We start from the raw sequence: 24,068 nt of genomic DNA, 5'->3' as shown, positions 1-24,068 counted from the left end.
GAAGAGCAAATGTTCTGAGAAACTGGACCAGCTCTAAATGGCTCACTTGCAACCAAACATTAAACCCAAACCTGTGCCGGGTCCATCCTGCAGACCCTGGCTGAGAGAAGGATGGAAGGAGTACTCAGACACAGGTATGCAGTGTAAGAGCAGCTATGGGGCTGCTAGTGACTGAAGAAAAGGGCAGCCTCGAACAGCTGGAGCTGCTTGCTTTTATTCAGTACACATATAATGCTGAAAGCCTGGAGCAAACACAATCTGTGGGTAATTAATATTGTTGCCCCTTTCACGGAGCAGTCACACACATGGATGATCAAAGGTCAGTTTCTGGACAACAAAAGTAAATAGGCCATTTAAGATAAATCCCCCTATACTCCCTTGTACCTATTCCTCGCCCTCTGCCTCAGGGTAAGAGAACAGCTGCCTTCAGCTTATTCTCCCCCAAAGTTATACAGAGCCTTCCAACCTTTCAGAAGGCCTGCTCCTTTCCCTATAGCTTCTCCCACCACTCTGACTGATCCCCCACATGCCTGTACCCAAGCATCCTGTTTCAAGCATTTAGCCCAAGCAGCATGACCATTTAAAAACCCCTCTAGTCTCCACTTCATCACAGACAGCCTTCCCTCTGCTGTTTGGCCCATTGCTCTCTTGCAATATATCTCCCCTTTCTCGAATATATCTGCCTTTCTAAACTTATGACTGTCTTGGTAAATTCTTTTACCACCCATGCTGGCCTCAGGCAGTCATTGTCCATGACATTTTGTGACTCTCTCCCCTCTTCCTTTCTGTCTTCCAACTCAGGACCCTCTGTGGACAGCACCCAAGATGGAAACAACTGACAGTCTATGGCCAGGGCTATACTCTGGTGAAACTGAAAGTTGTCTGCATGGAAGTGTCTGACTACCACCATCCACTCAGGTGAGGGACCTAAGTTCATTTTCTTTTTTCAGACTTCCAGCAGCCAACATCTAGTAGTGCTCTGGTAACTAGTGGCATCTGGCCAGCACAGCTCCCTGGTATTGCCAGAAGGCCAAAGGGCAAACGTCTGGCTACCTTGTCCAGAGGGAGAAAGGTTGTCTCCTATCCTTTCTGGTCAGAGGTCTCCAATCCCTGCATGTTGCAGAATTATCAGCAGCAGCTCCTCTAGGGCAAATCCACATACATTTTGAGTGACATAAACCATGTCTTCTTCTTACTCTAATTCTCACATAAAGGCAGCCAGACCTCCGGCTCCAAATGTTCCCAAATCAGGTGATCGCCAGTGGCCTCAGAGTGATGAGTCTCCTCATTCCCATCCTTTCTCCTGGGGCTGGTTCCAGGCTGAGTTCTCCCTTCACCTTCACACCTCTGACCTGGACAGGCCATCTAGTGCAAGGCCCCAGTAGTATTGTCCCCAGTGCCGGGAGGTCTTTCCGAATAGGTGCAATACACCTCTAGGAAGGACATCTCAAAAGTACCCCAGTAGACTTGAGTGGTATCCTTTCCCCTGTCAGGACACCTTCAGAAAAAGTGCACTTCATGCCCCAGCAGACATCAGCCTCCAGTGGCTCATCATTTTCCAGTCCCAGCATAGAGCAAACTTTGTGTATTCCTTCAGACTCACCTCTGGGTTGCATCCTAAAACATTGGGACAAATTTCGCTCTCAGACTCTCAAGAAGAATTGCCTAATTTTCTTGTGTAATGTTGTTTGGTCTGTTGATAAACTCTCAGATCAATTAACCTAGACTCTGAATAGGACTTTGGATTTTAATACTCTTTTTCAACTCAATCTGTGTTGTCAAAATTCCTCCAAAAGGCCTGAGGTTCCTTACATCCAGGCTTTTATGTCCCTGGGGTTGGGACCCAGACCTTCAAGGAAACTGTTGAATGTGCCTAGGAAAGTTCTTACCTCCTCCTCCTGACTCCAGACATTTTAGATGAACCCTCTTTCATACTCCCATGGTCAAGATCCTCCCCACCTTCCTTTGACACAGGAGCTAATTATTCAGCCCTAATTAGTTTTTCTGGGCTTACCTTTTTGTCTTTGATCCTTCTCGCCAGCATAGATGGCAGGCCACAGCAGTGATGCTTTATCTCCCCATAGTATGCACCCTGGGGAAAAATGTTTTCACTCAGTCTTTCCAGGTTCTACTAAGCTACTCTCCTATCCCATTACTTGGGACACAATGACAAATTCCCTGAGCATGCCTGCCCAATATTGGCATTACTAGCTCCTCCCACCAAAAGCCCCAAGGTCCTAAAATCCTACATTTTACAAGTTCCTCCAGAGGTATGGAATATCTCCACTGAAGAAAGTTCTTTGTTTGCAGACTCTGTAAATATTCATCTGAATATCTAATATTTTCCCTAGGATCCCATAACATGCCTTAAATCTTGAAGCCCAAATGGGCCTACAGACTCTAATAGAAAAATTATTGGTCATGGGGTTATTAAGTCTTTGCAAATGGCCATAGAACCCTGATGGTAGCTGTTAAAAACTCAGATAGCACATATAGAATGGTACAAGACCTAAGGGCCATCAGTGAGGCAGTAATCCCTATATACCCCAGTCGTTTCCAATCCCTACACCCTTTAAGGGTAAATTCTCTCTGGCACTTCGTGGTTCACAGTATTAGATTTTAAAAATGCCTTATTTTGCATTCCAATACATTCAGACTGCCAATTCTTATTCGTCTTTGAATGGGAAAACGCCTCCACCCATGTTTCTCAACAGTGAACCTGGACAGTCCTTCCCCAGGGATTTAGGGATAGCCCACACTTGTTTGGACACACTCTTGTTAAAGACCTGTCCACCCTCCAAATCTTTCCTAATAATGCCCTGCTTCAGTCTAACGGAGAGGAGCCCACAAACCTGCCCCTCTCCTTAAACCCCTTCAAAGATGAGGGACTCTGCCAGAGAAGGACTGGCAACTAGATTTTATATACATGCTTACTTGCTAGTCTTTGTAGATACTGTTACTGGATGGATAAAAGCCTTTCCCACAAAAACTGACGGGGCTTCGAAGTCATCATGGCCCTTTTGGACGAGATACCTCCCCATTTTGGGCTCCCTTGTTCCCTACAGTCAGACAATGGCCCCACTTTTATTTCCCAGATAACACAGGGAGTAAATGAAGCTCTTCAAATTAAATATTACTTACATACATACTGGCACCCACAATCTGCGGGGAAAGTAGAAAGAGCCAAACAAGTCATAAAAAGATTCCTTAACAAATTACACTATATCTCACCCTGAAATCTGACCAAATTCCCACCATTGTGGGCCTCATCTCAGTTAACACAGTACTGCTCTGAAAATCAGGATTATACTTTATTTGTGTAACTAATGCTTATGTATCCCTGCTTGTTCTCTAGGATATGTAACTCTACCTCCCAACTCTACACTGCCAACTTAACTGAACTAATGCCAACGCTAGGCCTCCAATAGTCTCCTATATACTGAGATGAAACGGTCATTCACTTAATTTCCTTTCTTGCCAGCGTAAGTATAACTGGTGCTGCGGTGGCAGGAATTACAGATGTTGTCCTTATCTCCTCTTTCCCCAAGAATTTGCAAAATTCCTGGACACAATCAGAGAAACATTAAATAAAATGAATCGACAAATCAATCCCCCTGCTAGAGTAGTCCTACAAAATAGACGAGCCCTTAATCTACTCACAGTAGCCCAGGGAAGGACATGCTTGTTTCTTCAGGAAGAATGTTGTTTCTGTGTAAATCAATCAGGAAATATCCAGCAAAAATCAAGGGAAGTACAGAAACAGGCCACTTGATTATGAAGAAAACCACTTTCAAATACCTAATTTCTTAAAGAAGGTTCTAGGAGGCTCTATGAGGTCCTTCCGCGGGGACCAATTGCATCTATACTGCTACTTCTCTCCAGTACTTGTCTCTCTAACTTACTGGTTAAATTTGTTTTTTTCCAGAATGTAGCAGTTTCATACCAATCTTCTGATGATGCAAGGGTATCAGTGAATTATACCCAAAGACCCCAGAGTCTCCTTTAGACTCTGCTAGGCATCAGTTCCATAGAAACATGCTCTCTCTCCCAAGACCCATCTTCCAGGTGTGCCCAACCTTTTAAGTCCCATAACCTGAGACAGTGGTCCATGGGGTCCCTCTACCCACCAATAACTGTAGGTAGAGTCAGCTTTATGCCCCAGGGCAGCAGAAAGTAGTTGGAAGATGAGACCTCTGTCTTAATCCCTAAGATTTGTCCTTGTTATTCTGTCAGAGAGGGTAGGGGAATGTGGAACCCAAAAGAGTTAAAAGAAAATTAATAAATAGGCTTAGCTGGCAGGAAAGAAACAGGGTTAGACGGGAGTGAATGTTTAAGAAACTGGGCCAATTGCAGATGGCTCACTTGCACCCAAACATCAAACCCAAGCACTCAGCTCACTGCCCACCGGCACCCAAATATCCTGGTTCAAGCATTCAGCTCAAGCAACCACCCTTTAAAATACTCAAGTTCCTGCTTTGTTGCAGACAGACTTCCCTCTGCTGTACTGCCCACTGCTTTCTTGCAATGCATCTCCTCCTTTCTCTAATAAATCTGCCTTTCTAAACTCATTACTGTCTTGGTAAATTCTTTAGCTGCCCTTGCACGTGCCTCAGGCAGTCACTGACCATGACAGTAATCAGATTAAAGAAAATGATAGAAGAGTAGAGTTGTGAATATATAGAGGAACTGAAGATATAAATAAGGCTTTGGGGTACAGGTTGAATATGTGGGGATTTCAGAAGTTATACCACTCATATATCTAATGTGCTTTCCTGTAGAAATATGCAACAGAATCATCATGATTAATTCATCACCTGATTATGAAAGACATAATTAATTTTTAGGGCATTAACATTTTACTACAGCAATGTTTTCCATCTTTATAGAAATATTTTCATTCACTGATTTTCTATTTGGAGTTCTATATGATGCCAGAAAGCACTATAGACTGTTCTATGTTACATATTTTTATATATTATATGTTTATATTTTTATATTGTATATTTGCTATAAATTCAAAATTATCCTAATACTAAAATATTAAATTGGAAATCATCATGGTAGCTGGGACATATCCTGAAAACTAAGGTCCTCATTGCTGTTCAGTACAGCGGGGCTCAGGTCTGAGTGCTCTCTGTACTACCTCACTTCCACTCTGACCAAACCAATAGCACCCCTGAATTTATTCGCAAATTTCCTGACGGCAAGTTTCCAGCATTTGAGAGTGACGATGGATTTTGTGTGTTTGAAAGCAATGCCATTGCCTACTATGTGAGCAATGAGGAACGGTGGGAAAGTACTCCATAAGCCGCAGTGCAGGTGGTGCAGTGGGTGAGCTCCGCTGATAGCAACGCAGTGCCCCAGCAGGTACCTCGGTGTTCCCCACCTTGGGCATCATGCATTACAACAAACCTGCCACTGAGAATGCAAAGCCGGAGGTGAGGCGAATTCTGGGGGCTGCTAGATGCTCACTTGAAGCCGAGGACTCTTCGTTTGGCTGACATCGCAGTTGTCTGCACTCTGTTGTGGCTCTATAAGCAGGTCCTGGAGCCTTCTTTCTGCCAGGCCTTTCCCAATACCAACACTGGTTCCTCAACTTCATTAACCAACCCCAATTCCGGACTGTCTTATGGAAGGTGAAACTGTCTGAGAACATGGCTCAGTTTGATGCTAAAAAGCTTGCAGAAAGCCAGTCTGAAAAAGACATCCCATGGAAAGGGAAAGGTTCACGGGAAAGGAAGCAGTAGCTCCAGGCTGAGCGGAAGGAGGAGAAAAAGGCGGCTGCCCCCGCTCCTGAGGAGGAGATGGACGAACGTGAGCAGGTGCTGGCTGCTGAGCCCAAGGTCAAAGACTTCTTCGCTCACTTTCTCAGGAGTACCTTTGTTTTGGATGAATTTAAGCACAAGTACTCCAACGAGGACACACACTTTGTGGTGCTGCCCTATTTCTGGGAGCACTTTGATAAGGATGACTGGTCCCTGTGGTAATCAGAATATCTCTTCCCTAAAGAACTCACTCAGACCTTTATGACTTGCAATCTCATCACTGGAATGTTCAAGCGACTGGACAAGCTGAGGAAGATGCCTTTGCCAGTGTCATCCTCTTTGGAACCGACAAGGGCAGCTCTATTTCTGGAGTCTGCGACTTCTGAGGCCAGGAGCTTGCCTTTCTGCTGAGTCCAGATTGGCAGATGGACTACCAGTCATACACATGGCAAAAACCCGCTCCTGGCAGCGGGGAGCCTGGTTGGAACGTACTTTTCCTGGAAGGAGACCTTCCAGAATATGGGCAAAGAGCGATATTGCCAAGTGAACATCTCTTGCCAACGCCTACCTGCCTGCAGGGTGATGGGGGTCATTTAAGGAAAATGAACACTGAAAAATGAAACTAAACTAAACTAAATAATAAAATAAAATAGAGATGGTCGACAAGAGTCTATTTATGGGATCTCATACTCCATGTTGAAGAATCGGGGAAATATAATATTGTCCTAAGTTGAATTTCTTTTTCTTACTAAAATATACACCCCTTCCCCAGGAATGAAATTCTCTTGTTTTTCTGATGTTTTCCTCAGTCTCTGAAATAGTGTTTGGTATAACCAGATCCCAAAACAGATGTTCTGAATTGCCAGGAAAATCAAATTAAAAGTTGTTTAAAGATAAATTGATTTCACATTTCAAAACATTTCAGCTCTACTTTAAGTATGTCAAATGTGTTAGAAAACTAATCTGCAAGGGAACTTTTTTTATTTTCTTAAAATTGAACACATATGACAGGAATTATCTTTCACTGATTCAGTAATAATTTTAATAATAATAACTGACTTATGTAATTTTAAACACTTTTTTCACCCAATATTTTTAAAAAGTTAGAAAGAAATAATGTTTATTTTCTCTATTTAAAAAAAAAACGTTCTAATAAATTGTGACTGAATACGAGAGTTTTAGCTTTTCCAGTGAGGAACAGGCACTGAATGTCAAAAATTAACTGCGGCTGTTCTAGAAGTGTTGCTGGATCTAAGACTGGCCTCTTCAAATGGTAATATTGATCATTTCCTCTGGAATACAGGTAGAGCTAATTACAAATTAGTCAAAGTGATTAACTTCTGCATTCCTCAGCCTCTGACTTACTTTAAAAGATGTCAATGAAAAGCCCAAGGAGACTATTGTTGTTAAGATTTTATTTGAAGCCAAAAAATGCACAGAAAGTTAAAAACTAGCAATTTACTCTTCTAAAATACTTTCTTACTTCTCAGTGAAATAGCATTGCTAACATTCACAGTTTTACTTCATTTTAAGCAAGAGGCATTAATATCATAACGTTGCTACTAGAAATAAAATTTGCTATTTTAAATATGAGTATATGGAACCATATGTTGACATTTTCTGAAACTGATGTTTTGGAGACATAAACACAGTTCAAATCAGCACAAGTTGGTTTTCATTAATTTTATATATACACATACATATATATATGTAATTTCAGCTGATAAATTAATGAACACATATTCTAAACCAGTGGTCCTCCATGTTTGCAAATTTATGGGCCCCATTCTAGATCTAGTCAATTAGAAACTCACAGTCTAGGCTAGCAATTGTGTTTTAAACCAGCCTTCCAAGTGATTCTTATCCATGTTCAAGATAGAAAAGTATTATCCTAAACCAACATTGTTGAGAAAAACCTACTATTAAAGACAGCATTATAGTACTTCCCAAATCTGAAACATTGAAGAATGTTTCCATAAAACTAAATGTCTACAATACTTTCAAAACAAAGATTATAAGAGTTTTTGTTTTCAGGGTCAGTGAAGTAAACACAAATCTTGGTTTTCATTACTCATACACAAGAAGTCAATTGTAGGGGAACCCTCTGGGGAACTTAAAGAAACATTTAGGGATATGATTTGGTAATTTGTTTTCTTAATTATTCATTTGTAGCCATGTTTTGTTAGCTTCCAAATCTAGAGCAAAATGATGTATTGGTTATTTTAGAATTTTCCACTAAACTATGAAATATATATCGATAACATCACTGCAAAGAGATATCCTTGATTGAGTCCTGTGAACAGCAGTTAAAGGGAGATAAAGAATTCCAAACATCAAAATGAAATTTAAATTTCTGTTGATGAGGAGAATTCTTTAACTCAATGAATAGAAAATAACAATGCATAGGACTTTACATCTTAACCATAATTCCAATTATACAATTTAATGGTCCAATCCTCCTTTATAGTTTGAAATGGATTGCTCACCTTGGATCATTTTTTTTGTTGTTGATATATATTTTGTGGGTATGTGTGGGTTTTATGGAGAATGACAGGGAAGAAGGAGGAGTTTAAAGTCTATTTTTTTTCTTTTTTTTGCTGTGTATGAAGAAAGTTAAAGCTGTTGTTAATATACCATCATATCAACACCTATTTCCATCAATCTTTGTATTATGATATTATGTATCTTATATTAATTCATTGATATGGCAAATTATTTTAAAACTTGAAAAAATAGGCTCAACTGAGTTTCTCCTTTAGTTTTTCATTTGAAAAATGTCTAAATAAACTACATTTTTTTGGATATATAGATCACTATCTCTACAGATTTGATATTTAATTTTTGGGTCAATTGTATAATTTTGAAAAAGTAAAACTCTCACATAACATATACATATAGATATAGATATATAGACATATACCACCAAATTCTTCTCCAGAAAATATGGTGTAGTGATCTCTAACTACAGAAATTATATGTACTGTGTATGTGTGTGTGTGTGTGTGTATGTATGTGTGTATATACACATATATATACAATTATATGTGTAATATCAATTGTATTTAACATGTAATTTCTATATCTATATCTAATTTTTATAATTAGAGATCACTATATCATATTTTACATATAAATTTATTATATATAATATATAAATTATATATATTTTATATTATATAGAGAGAGGGATAGAGAGAGAAAAAAAAAACTAAGGATGAAAAAGAAATATGTTTGCAAACTACTCCTACAAAATGTAATGGACATTTTCTTATGAAAAGCCTTTGAACACAAACTATTTTAAACTACACACTTATATATATTTTTAAACTATGAACAACACAAAAGTGATTTGTTAAATAAAACATTTAGCCCATGCTATTACCTAAGCTTGCATAATATGCAGAGAATCACTATTTGGCTTACTTCAGAATAGGAGTTTGTCAGTAAGAACCACAACCACTTTTGAAGGTAACAATTCATAACCAGAATGTCTTTCAAATTCACCTGAGAAATTTAGATACATACACTTAACTGGACCCCATTCTAGAACTACTAAAGAATAATTTTCAAGGTATGAAGTCCAGAACATTTTCTTAATTGATGGTAAGAAATTTTTATCTTAAAGCAAATAATCTATACAATATGTGATCCACTGGAAAACTGGGGGAAAAAAGGAATCTATGCTAAGTGGCTGTTTTAGATGTTTTACTTCTGTGGGGTTTGCCTGGGAGGATCATTAGAAGTATTATTTTGGTTTCCTCCGCTCATTCTCCAACTATTCAATTGATTCTACTTTCCAAGTAAATCTAGAATGTGTGATGGATGATGCTATGGTCTGAATATTTTCATCTCCCCCAAATTCTATTCTGAAACCTAACCCCATAGGTGATGATATTAAGAGGTGGGGCCTTGGGAAGTAATTTGGTCATGAAGGCTCAGTTCATAAGGCACAGTGTCTTTACAAAAGAAGCTCAACAGAGCTTGTTCACCCCTTTTCCCATGTAAGGACACATAGAAGACACCATCTATGAGAAACAGGCTCTCACCAGACAGAGAATCTGCTGGCATCTTGAGCTTAGATTTTCCAGCCTACAGAACTGTGGACAATAAATTTCTATTGTTTATAAATTACCCATTATTTTGCTATAGCTGTTTGAAAGGACAAAAGCAACTTCCTTTTTCCAACTTCCAGAACGATAATTTCATTCTCTCTTTTGTTCTTGTCCAGTAGTCTATTATTTCAATGTCCCTTTGTTTGTGAAGAGAAGTAGAAACTCGTGCTTAGTCCATCACATTTAATCAAAATGAAAATTAATTTGAGTGATCTAATGTGAGTCATTTTAACCTAGAAAATTTCATTTTCTTTTCTTTGGGGGAAGAAGGTTTTCCTGAAGTATGAGTGTGATTATTGCTTTTGTTCTCATTGACCGAGTCATGTAGCAAAGAGCACAAGTTATTTTTGGTTTGGGTTTATTTTGTTTGTCTTCTATAGACATACTCTACTTTTGATTGGTCTTAGTTTTTGACTGCGTTCAAAGAAGAGTTTTGAGATTGTTCTAACGTGTCCCTGAAACTTCTCTTCAGAATATCCAGTGTCAGCTCTGCCTTTCACTGCCTACAATGTAAATGTCACTTCTGCTGTTTCTACTTTCCTGCCTTCTGCCTTATCTCTCACCCAGAATTCTTCCCATTCCAGCATATTTTAAAGATGTCTGGCCACAAGTCCTAGAAGTAACACTATATTGTAGCATTAAAATTGGTGATTCATTCTAATATTCCTTAGACTACTATGGCAAATAATTTCCGGAAGTACGCCCATTCTCAGGGTAATAGTTCTTACTTTTGTTCTTTATTTCTTTAGGCAAATGTGTTTGTTTCCCTCTACTCATTATTAGAAGAGAGGAGATTACATACCAGACATATACCAATAGATAAGATGACTATGTTGACAGCACTCACATTAGTCTTTTACTCATACCTACTCTTCTTCTCAAATCTGTATTTGAGGTCAGATTGCCCTGCATAATTCATAGATCAATGTACATAGTCTAACGGAAATAAATTAGTGTATTATTTTTAAAGTTTGAAGTGGGATAGAAAAAAGTAAAAAGGCATATACTGGTTTTCTGACAATTTGAAGTTTTGTTAATGTCAAAAGTTCTTTCAGGGTCTCTTTTACTTTTCTACCTATAGTACTTTAATTGTTGAGATTTTAACTCCTAAGATTACAACATAAGCCCACTTTTTTCCTGTGTTATTATAAGAATCAATGCATTCAAATTGATATATGAGGGTGTGAATGGTTATTTAGACTAGTTCATTGGCCATCTGGAAGATGTTAGCCACATGGCTGAGAAGACTGTGGCATAGAATTTTGATAAGTATAGTCCCTGAATCTTTGATCCAGAGGGAAGACGAAAGAATATGAAACACTCAATTTTGATGGTTTTGAAAGGGTAGGGAGGTGGGAAAGAGGATATTTACCCTGTTTTCTGAGGTTTTGCCTTTAGTGCTACCTCCATAAATTTGGGAGGAATTTGGAATTGGTTATATTAGGAAAATAGACATCATTTTGATAAGGCTAGATAGACTGGATAAAGGAAATGTGATAAATATACATTATGGAATACTATGCAGCCAAAAAAAGAATGAGATTATGTCCTTTGCAGGGACATGGACAGAGCTAGAGGGCATTATCCTTAGCAAACTAACACAAGATGAGAAAGCCAAATATTGCATGTTCTCAATTGAAAGTGGGAGGTAAATGATGATAACACATGGACACAAAGACGGGAACAACACACACTGGGATCTTTCAGAGGCTGGAGGGTGGGAGGAGGAAGAGGACCAAGAAATAACTTATATGTCCTAGGCTTAATACCTGGGTGATAAAATATGTACAATGGCCAGGTATGGTGGCTCACGCCTGTAATCCCAGCACTTTGGGAGGCCAAGGCTGGCAGATCACGAGGTCAGGAGATCCAGACCATCCTGGCTAACACGGTGAAACCCCGTCTCTACTAAAAATACAAAAAATTAGCCGGACATGGTGGCGGGCGCCTGTAGTCCCTGCTACTCGTGAGGCTGAGGCAGGAGTGTGGCGTGAACTTGGGAGGCGGAGCTTTCAGTGAGCCGAAATCATGCCACTGCACTCCAGCCTGGGCGACACAGTGAGACTCCATCTCAAAAAATAAATAAATAAATAAATAAATAAATAAATAAATAAATAAATAAAATAAAATCTGTGCAGCAAACTCCTATGACACAAGTTCACTTATATAACAAACCTGTACTTGCACCTCTGAACGTAAAAGTTAAAAAAAGTTAGTACGTATACATCAAAACACACAGGAACATGTTATATTAATAATTTAGAATTATTGCTCAAAAGTCTAAAATTTATATTGATTAAGTAATTAACTTTTCTTTTATAAAAATGGCATTCAAGATTGCTTTGCCTAAAATGTTGGGTGGTCAGATATCTTAAGTGAGATCGGCAGTATAACCAGTGTACTGAAAGATGGGATCTGAATGCTGAGGTACTTGTTAGGAGATTGGCACTCTTAAAGCATTAAACAAATTTTTTTTAAAAAGGACAAGTAATTTCAAATTGACTATTTGCTTTAATGTTGGAAACTTTCTGTTATCTAGTCATTTTTTTCTTTCAAAATAGGAAATTGTGTTTAGAAAGCGTTGAAGTTTCAACATATTCTTGGGCACTTAATACCTTTTGGCTTTCTTGCCAATTCCGCAAACGAACCACGTTCATTCCTGATCAGGTTCTTTGTGCTTACTCCTTCTTCAGATTTCACTCCAAATGTCACCTCCCTCATTGTTATGCTTCCTTCCAATTTATGTCAAATTATTAATTTCTCAGAGAAGCCTTCCTAGATAAACATGATTAAAATTGAATTTTCCCAACTGTTTCCCTGTGTAGCTTGATTGTATTTTTCTTTATAACATTGATCAATTTTTATTTTTATTATCTTTTGGTATTATTGGTCTTTCCACTAGAATATACTTTCAGAACAACGATATTCTCAATTCTAGAATATGAGCAGCACATTATTTATTTATTTATTTATTTATTTATTTATTTATTTATTATTTATTATTTTTGAGACAGAGTCTCGCACTGCTGCCCAGGCTGGAGTGCAATTGTGTGATCTCGGCTCACTGCAACCTCCGCCTCCCAGGTTCACACAATTCTCCTGCCTCAGCCTCCCAAGTAGCTGAGATTACAGGTGCACACCACCACACTCGGCTAATTTTTTGTAGTTTTAGTACAGACGGAGTTTCATTATGTTGATCAGATTGGTCTCAAACTACTGACCTTGTGATCAGCTCTCCTCGGCCTCCCAAAGTGCTGGGATTTCAGGTATGAGCCACTGCGACTGGCCACAAGCAGCACATTATTTGTGATAGTAGACATATATTATGGTACTCAACCAATATGTACAGCATATATTAAATCATAAGTGATGAATAGCATGACTGACTGACTCATGTTCATGGTACTTGAGAGACGTGAGTGGGAGGGCACTACACATGTGTATGGCAAAAACCCCTGGATATAGAAAGGGTAAGAAATTGGGGACATTCATGCATTTAATTACCACATTCATTGTACACATGGAAGGAAGACAGTTTTAGGGTGGACATCTCAAGTCCAGATCATATAAAACATTTCAGAGAATTTATTATGATAATATTATCCCTTGGAAGTCTTTTCCCAAGCATGAAGTCAAAACTGCTGAGTATACTTTGTGTAGAAGCACATCCAAGGGAAAAAAAAATCATCTAAGTTTTCATTTTGGTTTTGTTTTTAAAATGAAGTACGTGTAATTTGTTTATTTCTTTAAAAAATATTACAAACATGCACTGCTAATGAAGTTAGATATTGATAATAGTTATACAACTCTGTGAATATACAAAGAACCACTAAATTGTACTCTTTAAAAGGGTAACTTTTATAGTATGTGAATTAATTTTAATAAAGGTGCAATTGAAATATTTAAAACTAGGAGTATCTTTAATTTTTTTTATGTATAAATATGAAATTATATTTATTTTATTTACAAGTTTTGTTTTGTGCTTAAGTTTATAAACAGTAAGGGAAAATTCTTAGTAGTTTTTTTTTTCTGTGTAGAATTTTGAATAGTTTCTTAAAACTTATTTTATTACAGTTCTCAGTCAAGTATAACGTAAAACCTTAAAACAAAAACATAGAAAGAACCAGGAGTTCAAGACTAGCATAGGTAAGATGGCGAGACCCTCCCTTTACAAAAAAAAAAAAAATTAATTATCTAGGTGTGGTGATGTGTGTCTGTAGTTTTGCCTGCTCGGGAGGCTGAGGTGGGAGGATTCCTTGAGTCTAGGGGTTTGAGGAGGCAATGAGCTATGATCATGCCGCTGGATTCCAACCTGGGCGCCAGTGTGAGACCCAGTCTCACAAAAAAACAAACAACAACAAAACACAAACAAAAAACACTAAATGAGATACTGTAATATAAATCAAAGTCCTTGTAAAACATAAAGCGCTATAAAATAAATGTCATTATTATAGTAAAGTAAAAGCGTGTAAGTTTATAATCTGTAAAGTTTCAAATATACCGTTAAAATCTTTATTGGTTATGTAGGCTTTTCCCTCTCTGAGTTCCTTTAACCATGAGTCATTAAGAGAATAATCATATTTTGATATAAAACATAACATAAGAACACTATAAAGTGCCTATCAAATAGAAAGCACAGGCACTGGGAGAAGATTAGGAATGCATTGAACAGTAGGAAAAGGTTTTGCCTTCAATATTAGAAAAAATTTAATATCTAGACCATAATTGAAAGTTTTTCTTCTGAATTTATTTTTGTCATTGTCTTAGATTCTTTTCACTATGAGTCATTTAATTCTTCAAAAAGATGTTATTTGTGGATGTGATGATGTTATAGCATAAAGTAAATATTTGCATTCTTACATTGTCATGTTACTGTTACATATTAAATTTTGCAAAATACTTTTTTGATGTGACACTCTAATAGGGACCTTGTCATCCACACAAAAAAAATTTACTTAAGTAGGCTTTTTAAACTTGTGGTTATGATTCTACAGCATGAGTCTTCCTTTAGTGAGACATATATAAACTAAATATTTCAAATTAAAATTGGTCATTGTGTACATAAGAATTATTTTTAAAAGTGTAATGCATGCAAATTAAGCTGATAATTTGATCTTATTCTGTCTTTTTCTCAGATTTTTTTTTAGTACAAATAAATGTCAAAAAATACTAGATTGAATCAGATGAAATTGCCATTTGTAGGCCTGAGATGATTATATATTGGCAATATCCTGTGGTTCAAATAAAAGCGTTACAGATAGAGTGTATATTGCGTTATACAAAGACATACTTAGTGTCATTTCCCCCACAAAACTGTATTTTCCACTTGATAGGAAGAAGATATTAAGTAAAACTCCAAATTGGTTGGCATTACATTTTATCATGGTTAAATCCTTCAAGATGACAGATTCCTGGATACAGAATCAGTATTCCTACTATGCTAATCTCTGTGATTTTATTACTAAGAATAATATAGGGTTTTTATTTAAGATAATCTATTTACTGTAATCAAAACCTGTGCCATTCTAAATAGTTTTTTCTGGATTACTATCTAATCCATCTTCAGATTCTCTCTCAAAATTAATCTAAACCTGAAAGAATAGGGGAGCAAACAGAGGGCAGAATGTTGTCTTTAATATGAAGATTTATTTTGAAAAGAGTATTTTATTCATAATAATTGTAATGTGCTGAGGCCATCATAGAATAAGCTTATCAAGTTTGAAATAGATCATCACCGGAAAACCTGGCTTGAGACAAGGGATTTCTTCTTATTAGTACAAGTATTTTAATTTCTTCCTGCATTATTTTTTTGATCTATATAATATCAATCATAATAATACATTCTTATTTCATTGTAGAATTGTTTTTGAGATTACATATAGTAATATTCATGAGCATTATTTGAAAAATTTAAAAATAAAATTAATTTTAATTTTTACATTTGTATTAATTTAAAATCATACTAATGCTATCACTTTAAAAATTGACAAAAATAATCCGTATTTCAATAGGGGTCTTAAAAATAGTTATATGGTACTAAATAAGACAAAATAAATGGCTCTATTTTTAAAACATTCACATAATATACTACTTTTATAATAATCCTACAATGTAAAAATCTTTCCTCTAAAATTTTATATAGAGGATTGCATTTCAAAAACTTTTTGAAAGAAAGCTCATTCAGTTTTTATTTTCAAATTTATGTACAATCTGAAACACTGTTGTAACCTGAAACACTCTCATAGCCACCTCTTCAATTGACTGAATTAGTTTTATTGTACCACAAAGTGTAAATAGACCTTTGCTACTTACTTTGAAAGCAAGCATGAGATTTCTACTTATTAGTACAAGTTTTTAATTTCTTCCTGTTTTTTTATCTTATAGTAAGTTGTCCTTTGAGAATATATTCTTTATATTAAATATAAAGCAATTTATTGTGTTAGCTGAAATGCCTGTAGCTGAATGCATGACCCAGATTGATTCAATAAAAGAATATTTATTATCTAATACAATAGTAATATACAATTAATCCAGGGCTCTTGACACATTGGTCCAATGATGTACTCAAAAATATGAGGTTCTTTTCACCTATCTTCTCTACCATGTTGATTCGGCTTTGTGCTTATGGATGCAGGAAGACTGCAGATTCAGATAAAATATCAAAATATGAAAATATCCAGATGAAGAGACTATCTCAACCCATGTTATCTAAGAATTGAAACTTCACACAGGACTTTTGTTCATTTGTATGGTCACTGCTAAACAAGTCACTGCCAAGAGGAATAAGATTGCCATATTGGCAGAGATAAGTCATTTAGCATAACAAGAATAATAGAAAGTCAATCACAGAAACCATTCTAATTGTGCATTGTTTTATTATTCTCATGTAAAGAAGGGTTATCTTATGCATAAATCTTAATATAAATATAGTCCTTTTAGATTTCTATTTTTTTATATTCAGAGGCAAGAGGAAAACTTGTGCTCCAGATTAACACCTAATCGCCCCCAACTGATAAGAAACAAAAACAAAACAAAATGAAAATTTTATGTATTTCATCTCATCTTTTAATCATGCATGCTTCTTTTTTCTCCACTAGAGTTATCTCTTCATGCCAGAAAATACATTGAGTTATATATTTACTGTGAAAGCATACAAAAGGCAAAATGTGAATTAGGTAGTCCAAAATATGTTCGTTTCATTTAATTTCAGAATTTGTAAGTAAGGATAGTTGAAAATTTCTTTTATATCCTCCCTCTTACATATATACAAATGAACAAGTATCATCAGACATTTGATGAAAGTGTTTACATAAAAGAAGTCTTAACAAGGAAAAAACTAAATGAATTCAGAGGAAACAAAATATATAGAGAATGCCATATAGAAAAATATCTTTGTGTATGTGTATAAAGATAAAAATTGAGAAAATTTTTCAGGAAACTAAAGCAGCAAAAGACAAGGAAATACATTAGAAAAAATATATCCAAATTAAAACTATCCATCCAGTAATACCAACATCTAATAATGTGAATTCCAGAAAAATAAACAATAAAGGAAATAAATTTATATTTTAAATTTAAGCAAATGTTTCATAACTGAATAATAGTTTTCAGAAGGATATGAAGATTATTATGAGCAATGATTTTTAAAAACACCTCCAAAAACAGTCATCTTAAAAATTCACAATAGGTATAAAGTTCCTAAATTATTAAAGAGAGAATAAGGAAAACATGTCACCTACAAAAAATCATACCACAAAATGTCCTCAGACTTCTTACTAGAAGCTAGAAGAATGTGAAATAGTGTCTTAAAAATTCTAAGGCAAGATGGTGTATATTTAACCAGACTATGAAAGATTTGTGAAGGTTGAAGAAAAAGATTTTCATGTCCTCAAGGTTTTGATGCACATGCACATTCTCAGGAAGCTATTGGAGTATGTGCTCTGTTTAGTAGCATGAGAAAAAAAGAAAGAGAAAGAATGAAGACCCTGGAAAGAAGGCCTTCCCACAGAAGAAGAATGAAAGGAATTCCCGATTTGATAGTCAAAGGAAGAAAGTCCCAGGTTGACCAGTGAGCAATGATTCTGGAAAGCACATAGTTCAGATTGAAACTGGAGTACAGAAGACTTCAGGAGGGACGTCTCAAAGAAAAGGTTAAACTGAAGAGTTATGTGAATGTGTTTCAATTCATTGAAAAGGTATTTAGAGATTGACTGAGAATAAACTACCGATGGCCATGCTGGAAAGGAACCAAATGAAAAAATTACCTCCAGGGCAATAAAGAGTTGAGCAAAATATAAACTGTAATGATAATGTAGTGATACTATGCGGAATATTTTACTTAGCTTAGCTACAAATAATATTTACAGGGTCACATAATGCAAACAGTAGCTATTAACTTAATCAAACCCTTATATAATTCTATTGGAAGAAAGCATGTATGAATGTGTGTGTGTGTGTGTGTGTGTGTGTGTATGTGTGTGGGTGTGTGTGCATATGCATAGGTTTATGCATGTGTTTATGTATATATGCTTTGGCACGAAGAGGGCAGGACACAAAAGGCCAATTTTTCTCTTCTATTTTCCACTTTAGGAGGCCCATAGATATTATGTAGGACTAAATACTTAAAGAAAGAATACACATGTGATTTAGAAAATACAGAAGTAACTAAAAGAAGGAAGAGGTAGAAATGTTGAATTTGGTTAACTATGGATACTGACAATCTGGAATATGGAAAAACAAGAAAATTTCTCTGATGCAAGATTTATACTATTTTCAACAACAGTAGTATGATTTTTGTAAAAATGAAAACCAAAAAAAAGTGAATAGATAGAATATTTCTGAAAACAAAAGACACATTTATATTTAGTATCCTCCAAATGGAGAAAGCAAATGGCTATGGAAGCAGTCATGCTTTGCATTTGTCTGTTCTTTTTATACCTATACAAAGTGTGCCATGTGCATTCAAAATTAATATGCCCTATAAAGAAAAAAGGAAAGCCAAGAACTGTGATGATATATAATCACTCACTCCTTAAGTAGATAAATAATTTTAATAAAATGGTGTCTGGAATATGTGGCACAAAATAGACAATAAATATGTATAAAATGTCTTGAAGTGAATGGTATATAATGAAGTTCTGTTTATTTTAATGTCATTTGTTTATGAATACACAGCTTAGAAATAAAAAATAAATATTGAAATTAATATCTCTTTAAAAACTTGTACTGAACACTTACATATCCTTTTAATTTTCCATTAAGTGGAAACAAATGATGCTCCATATTAACGATTACATATTTGATTATTTCTGAAAGTTAATATTTTATATCTGGGTATTTTATGCAATAAGACATTCCTTTTTGAAAAAAATTGTATTCTACCAAGGGACTTTGTAAATAGAGCATGTATCCATCCCAGGGTAGCAACTACCTAGTAAACAGGTCCAGATGTTTGGGATAACAACTTTCCACCTGCATGTCTTTAGGACTCCTTTGCCTTCCTCCTCTCTACCTCCCACCAAGTTCCCTTCTGTCATATCTTATTTAATGTAGCAGATGTGGAGTGACTAGAGACAATGAAACAGCTTTTTAGAAATTGAACAATTACATATTTTATCAGCTGGTAGTAAAAAGCTATCATGTCTCTCAAACTCAGAAGACCAGTCAGTGTTAAAAAATTTTAAATAAGCTTATAATTCTCAGAATATGATTCACTGGTTTTCAAAGAATACTTCACAGGCCAGCCACAAAGAATATGGAGGGAGGATGGATTTTTCTTGCAAAATATATAGTTTAATCTAAATGTTATTGCTGCACTTGAAACCAAGTAGAGTTAGAGAGATGACAAGGTTTAATTTTCTAAGTGAGTGACGTAAAGATAGCACTTGTAGGTGAAATATATGTCCTATGTGGTAGAAAAGGAGAGTGTCTTTAGGAAAATCTGTCCTATCTGAATAAAGGGAACTCCAGTAATATTTTGAGTGTACCCAAGGGTTGATCTATTCTCATGCAGATGCAATAACCATGGTTTTGTATGGCAAACTCCCTTCCATGCATGATGCTGGCTCCTGTGCCAAGCTGCTAAGGGAGAGAAAAATGATTACGTTATATGTCCAATTGATTCTGTCTCTCTTGTGGAGTGTGTCAAATAAATTGCATTTTTCCTGAGCCCATTTAGATAGAGTATTATCCTGCTGTGTTCCTTTGGATCCTGTACAGATTTCTGATTGCTGAATTGTAACACTAATCATAATAATTATCTATGTAATAAGTTCACAATATGAATTGTTACAGATGGTCACATTTTCTATCACAGAGCAATCAAGCCTATTTGTACAATCTACTTGCTTCTAGATAAAACAAAAGGCAACATGTAAGTTTCTGTATGTTCATCACACATTATAAGTGGCAATTTAGGTCTAGTACATCAGAGAAAATGAGACATGATAAGAGCGAGTGCTAAAGAACTTTTCAATAAAAGCATATTTGAATTTTGCTATTAGTTTTACAGATATTATCATTATATATCCAATGAAATGCTAAAGATTTATTTTTTTCACAGCAAGTGATTTCTTTTTTTCCTACCTAAAATCTGAAATTCATTTTGACAATAGAGGACATGCAAATGAATTATAATTCAAATACAATAACAACATAAATATAAGTTATTGAAATAGAATGTGAAGCATATTTATGACCTTCACAAAAACGTTTTTCTAGGGTTGACTACAATTGGCAGCAGTTACTTTCTCTGTTGGTTTAACAGCTGCCATATGAGGTTTTAGTTAATGAGTTAAATCTGGTCACCATACACGAGGGATGTCATAACTATAATGTTGAAGAGATTCAGGCATACTTCCTTTATTGCTGTTTCCTTTTTTGTACTTTACAGATACTGCATGTTTTACAATTAAAGGTTTGTGGCAACCTTGCATCTAGTAAGTCTACAGGTGCCACTTTTCCAACAGCATGTTCTCACTTTGTGCCTCTGTCACATTTTGGTAATTCTCACCATATTTTAGATAGTTCATTATTAACATATCTATTATGATTATCTGGGATCAGTAATTATATTAATTCATTTTGCATTGTGAAGGAAAATCTGAGGCTGGGTAATATGGTTTGACTGTGTTCCCACTCAAATCTCATCTTGAAGTGTAGTTCCCATAATCCCCACGTATTGTAGGAGGGACCTGGTGGGAGGCAATTGAATCATGGGTGCAGTTACTTCCATCCTGTTCTCATGATAGTGAGTGATTTCTCACGAGATCTGATGGTTTTATAGGGGGCGTTTTTCCCCTTTTAGTTGGCACTTCTTGCTGCCACCATGTGAAGAAGGGTGTGTTTGCTTCAATTTCTGCCATGATTGTCAGGTTCCTGAGTCTTTTCTGGCCCTGCAGAACTGTGAGTCAATTAAGCCTCTTTCCTTTATAAATTACCCAATCTCAGGTATTTCTTCATAGCAGCATGAGAATGGACTAATATAGTAATTTATAAAGAAAAGATGTTTATTTGGCTCACAGTTCTGCAAGCTGCACAAAAAGCATGGCACCAGCGTGTGCTTCTGGTGAGGCCCTCGGGAAGCTTGCACTCATGGTAGACGGCAAGAAGGGAGCAGGCATGTCATGTGCTGAGAGAAGAAGCAAGATAGAGAGTGGAGAGCGACAGATTCTTTTTAACAATTAAATCTCATGTAAACTCATTACTGTAGGGAGGACACCAAGCCATTCATGAGGGATTTGCTCCCATGACTAAAACACCTCTCACTAGGCCCCACCCCCAATAGTGGGGATCATATTTCAACATGGGATTTGGAGGAGACAAATATCCATACCATATCAATGATATTTGATGTTACTATTGTAATTGCTTTAGGGTGCCATGAACCATGCTTGTACATCACCAAACTTCATCGATAAATGTTTTGTGTGCTCCGACTGCTACACTGAGTGGTCGTTCCCCTATCTCTCTCCATTTCCTTGGGCTTCCTTGTTTCCTGATATATAGTAATATTGAAATCAGGCTAATTCATAACCCTCCAATGGCCTCTAAATGTTCACATGAAAGAAAGAGTCACATATCTCCCTTTTTAAATCAAAAGGTAAAAATGATTAAGCTTAGTGAGGAAGGCATATCAAAAACCAAACTAGGCCAAAGGCTAGGCCTCTTAACTCAACAGTTCACCAATTTGTGAATGCAAAGAAAAAAACTTTGAAGGAAATTAAAAATGCTACTCCAGCACACACACGAATGATAAAATGAAGCAGCTTTATTACTAATATCAACAGTTTTAGTGATTATGATAGAAGATCAAACCAACCACAATATTCCTTTGAGTAAAAGCCTAATCCATACCAAGGTCCTAACTCTCTTCGACTCTATGAAGGCTAAGAGAGGTGAAGAAGCTTCAGGACAAAAGTTGGAAGCTAGCAGATGTTGGTTCATAATGTTTAAGGAAATAAGTTTTCTCTGTGACATAAAAGTGCAAGGTGAAGCAGCAAGTGTTGTGTAGAAGCTGCAGCAAATTATCCAGAGTATCTAGGATAGCTCATTGAGGAAGGTAATTACACTAAACAGTTTTTTGATGTAGAAGAAACAGCTTTCTATTGAGAGAAGATGTCATCCAAACTTTCCTAACTAAAAAGGAGAAGTCAAAGGTTGGTTTTAAAGCTACAAAGAATAGGCTGACTCTCTCATTAGAGATTAACTCAACTGTTGACTTGGGGTTGAAGCCAATGCTCATTAACCATTGCAAAAATCCTAGGGCTCTTCGAAATTATGCTAAATCAATTATGCCTGTGCTCTATAAATGAAACAATAAAGCCTGGATGACAGCATATGTCTTAAGGCATGGTTTACTGAATATTATAAACCTACTGTCAAGATCTACTACTCAGAGAAAAAAAAAAAAGATTTCTTTCAAAATATTAACTGCTCTGTGACAATGTACCTGTTCACTCAAGAACTCTGATGGAGATTTGCAAGGACGGTAGTATTGTTTTCATGCTTGCTAACACAATATCCTTTCTGTAGCCTATGGATCAAGTAATTTCAGCTTTCAAGTCTTATTATTTAAAAAAAAAATAGCTTTTTATAAGGCTATAACTACCACAGTCAGTCATTTTTCATGGACCTGGGCAAAGTAAATTGAAGATGTTCTGGAAGTTATTCACCATTCTAGGAATCATTAAGAATATTTGTGATTCATGGAAAGAGGTCAAAATATTAACATTAACAGAGTTTGGAAAAAGTTGATTCCATCTCTCATGAATGACTTTGAGGGGTTCAAGACTTCAGTGGAGGAAATAACTGCAGATGTGGTAGAAATAGCAAGATAATTATTATTAAGAGAAGCGGCGCCTGCAGATGTGTCTAAATTGCTACAGTCTCATGATAAAACTAAGGAATGAGGAGTTGTTTTTTATAGATTAGCAAGGAAGTGGTTTCTTGAGATGGAATCTGTTTCTGGTGACAATGCTGTGAACTTTGTTGAAATGAAAACAAAGGATTTAGAATATTACATAAACTTGGTTGATAAAGCATCAAGATTTCAAAGAACTCCAATTCTGAAAGAAGTTCTACTGTGTGTTAAATGATATCAAATAGCAACACATGCTACAGATAAATTTTCTGTGAAATCAAAAGTCCCTCAGTGAGGCAAACTTCACTGTTGTCTTATTTTAAAAAACTGCCACAGCCACCCCAGCCTTTAACAACCACCACCGTGATCAGTCATCCATATCCATCAACAATAAGGCAAGATGCTCCACTGGCAAAAAAATTTATTTGCTGAAAGTTCAGATACCCAATAACATTTATTGGTAATAAAGCATTTTTAAATTAAATGTATATACATTATCTTAGAGACTATGCTATTGCACACTTAATGAACTATCTTATAATATAAACATAAAATTTATATGCAGTGAAAAATAAATAAAAAATGTGTGACTCACTTTACTGCCATATTTGCTTTTTTACAGTGGCCTGGAACCAAAAGGTAATATCAACAAGATATGCCTGCATCTTGGTTCTGCTTTCTTGTTGCTTATTCTAAAATGTGGCCCAATTTTGCTGACCAATGTTTTCACCTAGTATGTCAAAACATTTCATTGCATCAAAGAGACAATTACTTTTCCACTGACTCATTCAATATTTTATCTAAATCAAAGTAGACTTTCACCTGATCAGA

At 36.0% G+C, this 24,068-nt stretch overlaps 1 pseudogene; it reads left to right on the top strand.

Annotated features, from left to right (window-relative positions):
- Positions 1-3,011: 3,011 nt before the first annotated feature.
- Positions 3,012-6,362, top strand: LOC105486413 (elongation factor 1-gamma-like; annotated as a pseudogene).
- Positions 6,363-24,068: the final 17,706 nt, after the last annotated feature.

Source organism: Macaca nemestrina, chromosome 3 (assembly GCF_043159975.1).
Source record: "Macaca nemestrina isolate mMacNem1 chromosome 3, mMacNem.hap1, whole genome shotgun sequence".
NCBI classification, from domain to species: Eukaryota; Metazoa; Chordata; class Mammalia; order Primates; family Cercopithecidae; genus Macaca; species Macaca nemestrina.
The sequence above is the reverse complement of the archived record's forward strand: the minus strand, read 5'-3'. Positions and strand labels throughout refer to the sequence as shown.